This window comes from Carassius auratus, unplaced genomic scaffold (assembly GCF_003368295.1).
Source record: "Carassius auratus strain Wakin unplaced genomic scaffold, ASM336829v1 scaf_tig00022085, whole genome shotgun sequence".
Lineage (NCBI taxonomy): Eukaryota > Metazoa > Chordata > Actinopteri > Cypriniformes > Cyprinidae > Carassius > Carassius auratus.
The window spans coordinates 109,146-119,492 of record NW_020525163.1 but is presented as its reverse complement, the minus strand read 5'-3'; the positions used below and the strand labels follow the sequence as shown (position 1 = coordinate 119,492).

The 10,347-nt window shown below is 37.5% G+C and overlaps 1 pseudogene; it reads right to left on the bottom strand.

Moving 5' to 3' along the window:
• Positions 1-612: 612 nt before the first annotated feature.
• The window catches only part of LOC113077286 (SH3 and multiple ankyrin repeat domains protein 3-like), a 79,818-nt pseudogene continuing 70,083 nt past the window's right edge, over positions 613-10,347 (bottom strand).

Below are 10,347 nucleotides of genomic sequence, written 5' to 3'. Positions count from 1 at the left end.
AAATCGAATCACAGTTGTCACTGTCTGACCCCTCTTGCGGTGGCCGATGTCTGACTGATATGTTGAGAATTACAATTAATAACTGATCATTTGACAGTGACGTTGCTGGAGGAGTAAATATTCACAAACACAGACTGAATCTACAGACTTTTCTGAACTGTTTTGATGGGAATGGATATAAACATGGAACAATTGTGTAAGATGAATAAACTAGTACACACAAAAAAATGCTAGGTGTTTTCAGCCCAAATGCTGGCTATGGAAACTGTATTAATTTAGCCTGTGTGTTTCTTAGAGGCTAAGCCTGAGGCTTTGCCTGTAGTGGGACTATTTTCATAGCGGAAAGAACAAATCCACAAAACAATTGTTCAAATTTGGCTCATTCAACAATTTTCATAGACTTTTTATAAAACAATTTTGTTTAACTCTTTAACTAAGTTGGTAATTGGGTTAGGTTGTTTTCAAACACAGCTTTTTTATAGTGTATGAAGAATAATGAAATGCATAATCAAATTAGCAAAATATTGAGTAATCAAACTTCCAATGGGCAGGCAATTTGGACGGGTGGAAATCTGCAGGTGCAAATCAGGACTGTGGATGTGCGATGCTCACCTGAGGCGTCCGCGGCTGTGGGAGTGCGTGAGGGGCGTGTGTCGGCGTACTGCTTGCGTGCGGGCTCCTGACTGATGCGCTGGAGGGAAGGTGAGCGGGATGTGAGAGAGCGAGCTGCCTGTGCTCTGCAGGCTGCCGTCGGCCGCCGCGTCGATCCCAGTGTGCGCCAGAGGGGGCAGGCTCCTCAGAGATGGCACGGGCGAGTGGGCGGGGCCTGTGTCAGCCACGTTGTTCAGATTGTTGTCGGAGGCGGAGCGAGGCAGCAAGCGTGATGATGTCAGCGAGTCGCCTCCGGTCACGCGCCGGCGATTTGTGTAGGAAGGGGTTTCCCTGAAAGGCACTAGAAACAGGAAAAGCAGGTGTCAACAAGAGGGGGCCGTACGTGACAAACTGTCAGGTACAATTAGCATAATTTGTAAATGTAGGGTACAGGAACCTCATCGGGCATTCAAAGTGGTAAGCTAAAGACATACTCCTATGGGATGCCGTTTTGAGACGAAACCCATTGAAACACTTGCGATACACTTTGAAACACTTGCGCATACATGTGAATCATTTGCACATACATGTGAAACACTATATATCTGTGCATATATATGAAAGACATCCGGTGACAAAGAAACTCTTTGCAGTGCTTCTGTTTCCAAATGAACTAAACTTCCGGTTGCAATGAAATGACTTCCGGACACACTGAAAATGTTTATGCTCTCTCATACGTGAGAATGTTTGAAAGTGCAGTCTTTGTGCAGGTACAATAGTATGTGGGCAATTACAGGGTATATGCAAAGAGTTTCTATGTAACCACATGTCTTTCATATATATGCACAGATATATTGTGTTTCCCATATGCGCGCAAGTGTTTCACATGTACAAGCAAGGTTTCAATGTGTATTGCAAGTGTTTCAATGGGTTTCGTCTCAAACACCCTCCCATATACGCCAATTACAAAGCACCTCATCTATAATTTATTACCAAAACACACTTCCTCCTGTCCTGACCACTAGCACAGCAGTCGTTTGCTTGGGACATTTTTGGGGAGATATTAGGCGGATTTTTCTTTCTACTGAGGAAAGCAATTAGTACAGACCATCAACACTAGATGGCAATATCTCACCTCTCCTAGATGCAGGAAAACCTCAGTACTCGTTGCTGTTTTAAAGCTAATATGAAGATAAAAATGCATGGTGTGTATATTTCAGGGTCAAAAAAGTTAATATGGCCCAATGACAGACTTATTTAATGATACAACAATAGACAGAGAGTGAGATAGAGAGAGAGATAAACAGAGAAAAGCAGGATGAAAGAGAGCACAGCGCCGTCATCCTGACATATGGTTTGCTGTCAGTCTCATAGCCGATTCTCTCTAATCTCTAATGTAAATTAAGTATTGATCAAACCGCTGTACTGAACATCCACATGTCACCTGATCAGACATGAACAGCTCTCTGCCAATCAGAGCAGGGCATGAGAACAAGAACATGCCACTCAATACATCCTAGACCTGTGGTTCTTAATTGGTTTTGCCTCAGTGTAACTGATGTTACACTGAACATTGAGTGATAAGGTATTTCATATTACAAGACTGTATTTGTACCATAAAAAAAAAAAAAAAAAAATGGGTGAAGGCTTGCATATTTTGCCTACTTATAGCTTTTTACATTTATTCAGTTAGTTGTGTGTGTGTGTGCGTGTATAGCCCAGAGAAACATGTATGGGCCAGTTCCAGTAAGATGGGCTGCTTGTTGAAGCAGTGTAAATACTGCGCTCTGTAGTCAAGCTGTCTGCTTGTTTAAATCCTCTACTCTTCAGCCCATACATTCAGAGTGAAAAGCCAACAGTCCAAGCCATTCAGGACACACTCACTCACTCTCTTTTCCTCTCACTCGGTGACTGATGGGAAGGAAATGAGTGGAGAAAGACCAGAATGGAAACATCCTGAGAAGCTTCAGCATTAGTGACAAAATACCAGCTCCTGCCGTGTAAATAGTGGGTTTTAAGGTGGGTTTTGAATCTGTGTGTGCGTGAGAGCATACGTCCCATCCTTCATCGAGGTCACACACCGATCTGATGAGATACCAGAGCCTGCGGCTATGCTCCCATTGGCTCAAATCAAACTCCCAACACCTGCTGAGCCTCGGGGATTAACCCCGCTCTGTCGCCATGACAATGGTACTCCACACTAATGGGTACGATCCATTACAGCGGGGCAACAACTGGCAGCACACAGAATGAGCTAGCCTTGCCGTTGACGCGGGCGAGTAGAGTGATGACTCTCATTCACCCGAACGCTGCAGACTCTCAAACAGGGGGGCACTCTCATTTTCATGTTTCCTGGCCGTGGTTTGTGTTTGTAAGGATTCATTAACACAAGGGATTGTCTGCGTTTGTTTGCAAATACAATAACGGCTAATGATGGTGGAGGTACCCTATACAAGCCACTTACCAACATCTGATGCTTTGTGAGTCCTTTATAATTTCTGCCAGGTCAAAGTTTCCAGCTATAATAGCCACCTACAGAGAGAAAGACAAATGGGTTATATTTCTGCCAAACATCCCTGGGCAAACAAAAACCCCAGTTACAGATTTATAACACTGCATGCAACAGGATAAAAAAGCAAAACAAAGCCAGCAATCCATAAGCAATAATGTACAGTCAGTTGTCATTCATTGGCTACTACCAAATAAACATAGATTATCCTGTTTACAAATATAAATAAACACATGAAATATTGAGTGTCAGAATATGGAGTGAAGTTATGCAGGATGTACTAAAGTATAATTCAAAGCACTAGGGTTGGGCTGACAATATTGCGTGACTAATTAAAATTTTCATCTTGATAAACCGATATCAGTTCTTAAATACCAAGATCAATATTTTAGTCTATTTAGGTTATTTCCTGTTGATGTGTCAACTAAACTTCGCTATATATTATTTTTATCACGCCTGCCTCCCATCCAACAACTTCAAGTGCTGTGCTTTAATATGAACAGAAAGCTCATCTTTCAAATTCTGTCAGTTTAGTGACAAAATGTGAATAATGAATATGGTTTTGGTGCTCTTTAATGTGGTGTGACAGATGATGTAGTCGCCTCTTGAATTAACATCAGGAGGTATGCTGAAAGATCCAGTAAAACATACTGAAATCTATCACGTCTTATGAAATCAGTGTTTCAGTCACGGAAAGTATTCAACAAAACATGTAACAGGACAGACTTCATTTCCCATATAGCTTGATAGTTAGCTAGGAAAAAATAACTGTAGACAGGAACATTTCGCTAAACATATGCACTATGTTCCCATACACCTTATATTTCAACAACAAATTGTAGTAAAATAGAAACATAATTATATTAAATGTTCCTTTAAAAACTTGTGTGCACTTTAAATGTTTGTATACAATGTTTTCATTAAATGTAAAAATGACCATTGCACCATGGTAATTTTCTGTAAGTGTACGGTGAACAAACATGCCTCAAATAAAGACCACAGACCAATAACTCATGTAATTCTGTCTAAAATGATACTTACAACTGTGAGGACTAATTAACTTTTCCTCACTAAAGCTGAATCAAAGCAGCTGTGTAATGGCTTCCTTGTTGATTTATGCAGCCGCACCAAGTCGGGTTCCCCCTCCCTTGTACTAACAAATTAACTTTGATCTGAGCAGAAAATCTGTGTCAACATCAATTGTACTGTGAGTTCAAGCAGTGAGCATCATGGAACAGAAGCAGACAAACACCAATCCCAATATACTGTTAGCATGATCACATGAAGCATCACATTGTACATGTGGACTGAAAGTGCACGAGTGAACCATTTGACTTGTCATGCTGCTTACACTGACAACCAACAAATCTGACATGATTAATACACAGATTCAGCAAAACCCAACAACTAGTAGAATATGGTGTTTGAAGGGATAGTGTGGACCACAGATTGAAAAATTGAAGTATATTACAATATTTATTTAAAAGGTTGAACTCTGCACCAATGCTTATTTTTTAATAATACTGTATTTCAGCAAGGATGCATTAAGTTGATCAAAAGTGACAGTAAAGACGTTTATAATGTTACAAAAGATTTCTATTTCAAATAAATACTGTTCTTTTGAACTTTGCATTTATGAAATGATGTTGAAAAAGTTTCTTAAGCATGATATCAGCAAAATATAATGATTTCTAAAAGTTTATGGGGCACTGGAGTAATGACGCTAAAAATCAGCTTTGCATCAGAGCAATAAATTAAATTTTAAATTAAATAAATACTTAATTTTTTATTTAAATATTTACATTTATGCATTTAGCAGACGCTTTTATCCAAAGTGACTTACATTGCATTCAGGCTAACAATTTTCTCCTAACGTGATCCCTGGGATTCGAACCCCCAACCAATTGCTAACGCAATGCTCTAGAACTTGAGCTACAGGGACAAAGTATTTTTTTGTTTTTACTGTAATTTTTACTGAAATAAAAGCAGCATTGGTGAGAAAAGAGATTTTCAAAATATTTGACAAAATCGTACTGGCCCTATACTTTTGAACGATTTTGTACATATAGATTTTAGACACTGGCATGATGGTAATACCAAAGTTAACCAACAAAAAGTTCCATGGTTTCTTATCAGTTATTATATTTTTACATGGTACCATAGCCAAACTATTCTTCAAAATATTTTTAGTACCATTGTATGTAAGACATTTTAGATTTATGCACCACCTTTCCATTGTAAAATTGATTAAAATATCAACATTTCCTTTTACACTGTCCACTATCTTAAATCAAAATGTTCTCTGAGGTAGTTGCAAAAGAGCTTATCTTCATTTTGGTCAAATCGAGGTGTCTCATCATTTGGCTGCCTACCATCCTTTTTGTCAGAAGTGCCTACAAATGTTATCTAGGCAGATGTCTTCACGGCACAAGAATGCCAGGAAGAATTCTCATGAGGCAGCCCTGAAACTGCTCCTGGCCTTAAGTTAAATACAGTTTGGCTCTGTGGGCTGTGAACGACAGCATCAGTTTAAATAAGATCCAGCTCCACAGACTCTTTCACGGTGTTTGATCTCCAGGAAGCCAGAGGTCTTGCGCTCTCACCTGGAAGGCAGTTTGGCTGTTGTAGTTCTTAATCTCCTTATTCGCCCCTCTGAACAGCAACACTCGTGCACAGCTATCCTGGAGAGAGACAAACAGAGAGATTACAAGCGCTGTGATAAGTTGTTGCAAGTAAAACTTGTACATTGCATGTCCATGAAAATTTGCCCTAGAAAGTTTTGGAGTGGGATGAGTGTGTTTGTGTGCGTGCGTGTCGCTTTCACAACAACAGAAATGACAAAACTGATGTTCCACTGGGACCAATTAGCTCACCAGCTCAAATGTAGGTCTGCTATCAGAGAGAGAAACAGAGAGAGAGAGACATGAACACAGAGCTGCTCTAATGGCAGTGTTTCTCTGTGGGCATCTGAGAAGGTCAGCACAGCATCTGGCTATCATCTCTCTCTCTCTCTCTCTTTCTCTGTAGACAGTTTTGACAGTCCACACACACATTTAGGAACTGTAGCACACAGACATGACTCAGCTGGGATTGGTGTCCTAGTTTCCTAACAGTGGTGAGAAAGCATCTCTTGGCCCACTAACACACCTTCAGTGGAACCTGTGTGCTGATATTTCATTACACTTGTAATGCACTTTCTGTTGGTCTCTCTTGCAAACACACAAATTAAAAGTGTCTCTGGTAAAAATAGATAGATAAATGGTTATATAACTATGCAATTGTACATATTGTAGCTAGATAAGTATAATATAAATATATATACTTTTTAGTGTATGTGACGAGTGGGGCGGGGCCGAGAGCGATTGTGCGGAGCCGAGTGATTTGGAAATGAGCGACACCTGCTCCACTCAGCGGTCTCGAGTCCCGCGGAGGAGATCGGAAGGATACAAAAGAGGAGCGACGTCAGTGAAGGACGAGAGAGGACCAGGCCTGGGCTTTATTTTGTCTTTGGTAGCTGTCCGTGAGGGGCTGTCTCGCTGTTTTGTTTTTATTTGGTTATTAAACTTTCATTTAAATTGCAAAAATCTATTTCAAGTAAATGCTGTTGTTTTACCTTTCTTGTCACCAGAGAATCATGAAAAAATTTATTTCCACAAAAATTATAAGCAGTATAGCGGTTTTCAGCATTCATAATAATAATAGTAATAATAAATGTTTCTTGAGCATCAAATCAGAGTATTATAATGATTTCTGAAGGGTCATGTGACACGGAAATCAACTGGGAATTGAATGTCAAGTTGAGTGCAATGCATTGTGGGATATGTTCATAGTATACTATTTACTATGTGTGTCTGAGAGCATATCAAAGTGTCTTTAGTTATGTTTATGAGTTTTGTGGTTAATATACATATGCCTTAGGATTTATAACTGCATAAAAATAACAAGTGAAATACTATTATAAAATGGCAAGTAAGTGAAATCTCTCTCTCTCTCTCTCTCTCTCTCTCTCTCTCTCTCTATATATATATATATATATACACACACATAAACACAATAATTAGTATTACTAGTCAAATTTTGTGAAAAGATTCATGAGTCAAGAAACAAACTGCACCCGGTCCATTCATGGAAGGTCAGGTCAAGTCTTTTGCATTGTGGAATACATCGCCTGGTTCCATGCATTCTATACAGCACATACTGCAAAATGATCAGTATGACAGTAGTATGATAGTGTGCTATATTAGGAACAGTCTGTCACACAGGAGACAGAGTGGAGCACTGCATGTGTTTAATGCTATGGCTCTTTGCAAAAATCAATATGTAATTTCGACTGCAGAGTGCATTAACAGAACGATGATTGAGCTTCCTTTTTTTCCTGTTTCTTTCTGTCTTTTGCTCTCTATCTCTGATACCCTATTCTGCATTTACTGATCCATTTAAAGGACACAAACCTTCAAAAGTGAAAAATAATATGCTTTATACACTACTGTAAAATAATAAATCAAAAGTCATCAGAACCGCAGCGGTCTGGAGAAACAGTATGTATGAAAACGCAAACTTTACTAAATGTGGCTTTTATGCCAATGTGATGTTTCAATGGGCCGAATGTCTGCTGGACAATAGAGCAACATCTGACCTCTAGTGGTGGAACTTTATAAGAACACAACTAAGATACTGGACATCACTGTTAAACTAGACTCACAGAGACAGATGGAATAAAGTCGCCATAAAGTCTGATTAACTTTGCAGCTCTTTTGGCCATGAACTGTCCACTTAGATAGAATGAGGCCATCAAAGGTCAGCTAGAGTGCACAGAAAAATGATTGATACCAAAATAATACACAAGAATATATTAAAGACATAACTCTTTCAGATATGCAAACAAGACGTTCATTAAAAACGAGTTTATGGTCAGATTTTATGTTCAGCGAAAAAGCTCATAACACTGAACACACTAGCAATCACATAATAACACATAACCACACAGCAACACCCAACAAAAACCCACAATATCCTAGCAGGATGTTTTGTTTTTGAATTGCATATCAAATTTGAACTACACAGTTTTTAATGTGATATTAAAATATATAATTGTCAGATATACATAGATGAAAGTGGTAAAAAAAGAAATCCATAATAGTCCTAATGAACTGAATGTTTTAAAAACAGAGTAACCAGGTTTAGGTTTACCAATAAATACATTTGTTTCAAACCCATACATTCTAATTAACAGAATATTGCTTGCTCAACAGCTTCATATTCAGACCATGTTCATACATTTGAAATTAAATCATTATTTGTTTACTTGTTTTTAATTGCATTCAATTAACAGATTTATTCTGATTCTAAGCAGTTTGAAAAAAAAGGGTAAAACCAAACAGGTGCAAATAGTAAAAAAATTATGCCTTTTTTTGGAGTGCAGAAATCTTACAAGTCTTACAAATCTTACCTCTGGCATTTTTACATGATTAATGAGACACATATTTAAACATATATAACATACATATATATTTATACATATATATATATATATATATATACATATATATATATATATATATATATATATATATATATATATATATATATATATATATATATATATATATAAACAAAAGTAGCTCTAATTGTAAAATATACATTTTTGTACATTAATATTTAGATATTATTTTTAAAGAGCAATTTTCCTTGTGAGAATATCATCAAAATGAATGCACATATATATATATATATATATATATATATATATATATATATATATATATATATATATATATATATATAAGCATATTTTTTAAAAATTTTTATTAATGTATTCATTTTATTTATTTTTTTCTAATTTTTTTTTGTCATTAAAGTTTGAATAGAAACATACATGAACTTACACAAACATACTTTTGCCAAGAAATATTCATGGAGACTTGCCGTTGATGGATAATGAGACATTTATTCATGGAGAGCGCGAAGTGGGTGGTCGAACTGTAGGTTCTTCAGCTTTTATTGTCTTCAATTGGACATTTGTTGCCCAAAAAGCCAGCAAAACCCAAACTCCCACACACAGACAAATCTCATCAGCCGTCTTATTATCCATAGCTGTGAATTCACTCTTCTGTTCCACATCAGGTGGTCGTCTCTTCCTCTTTCACCTCCTCCTGCTCTCCTCATCATTTTAGCACTATTTCACACTCTCTCTGTCTCTTCTTTCATCATTGCCCTCGTAGATTTTCCCTCGTCTATCCAGTAATGCCTCTCTCCTCGGGCTGATACATGCTCTCAGAGGCTCTTTCTGGGAATCGATCCACTCTAACATCTCCTCTGAGCCTGAGCTAAACATCCACAGAGAGTCCTTAAAACTCGCTATCACTGCTGAGCACTCGTAAGGGAGCACACACACACACACACACACACACACACACACATTTACCTAGTTCATGACAAATTCATTTTGATAAATAAGTCGCACCTGACTATAAGTCACAGGACCAGCCAAACTATGAAAAAAAGTGTGACTTATAGTCCGGAAAATACGGTATATTACTTTTTACTCAAATTAAATAATGTTAAAACTGACAAGTTGACCATATTAGCACCTTTTGGACATTATTTCATCTTTTTAAGAATAATTTGCCCTTTAGAGAACATCTCTAAAAGGACCATTTTGTCAGACTTGGTTAATATCTGAGGACATTTTTCAGCAAATTTGTTTAGTACAGCACATACACAAACACGCAGTAACATAGTCCTTTGCTATATTTGTTGCATGTGATTTTCTTTGTTGTCTCAGCAGCTCTCTTTCTTGTTGGAGTGCATGTGTCATACGGCTCAGAAAGATGTGAGATTCCTAGTGCTGTGCATGTGAGTTTGTATTTGAGATATGTCAATTGAGATAAATATTTGAAGCCCAAATTGAATAAAATAATTTACAGAATTTCATTAGACGTCAACGGATGAACTATGATCTAGGATCTTTCTTTAATACTCAGAGCACTATTTTTATGCTTTAGAAGTTCAAGTTTCATTGTATGGTGTCCTCTTTTCTTCATGTTTTTGTAGATGTTTAGATGTTATTGTTCTGTTTGTAACTGACTTCATCCAGACTGGATGTTACATTAGTGCAGGTCAGCTGTAGTTTAATCTCATTATAATGAGCTGAATGAAGATAAACAGAGACCACTGCTGTAAAATTAGTACTCACACACACACACACACTTAAAATGAAGACTTAGACTTTAAATGCTTTTATATAA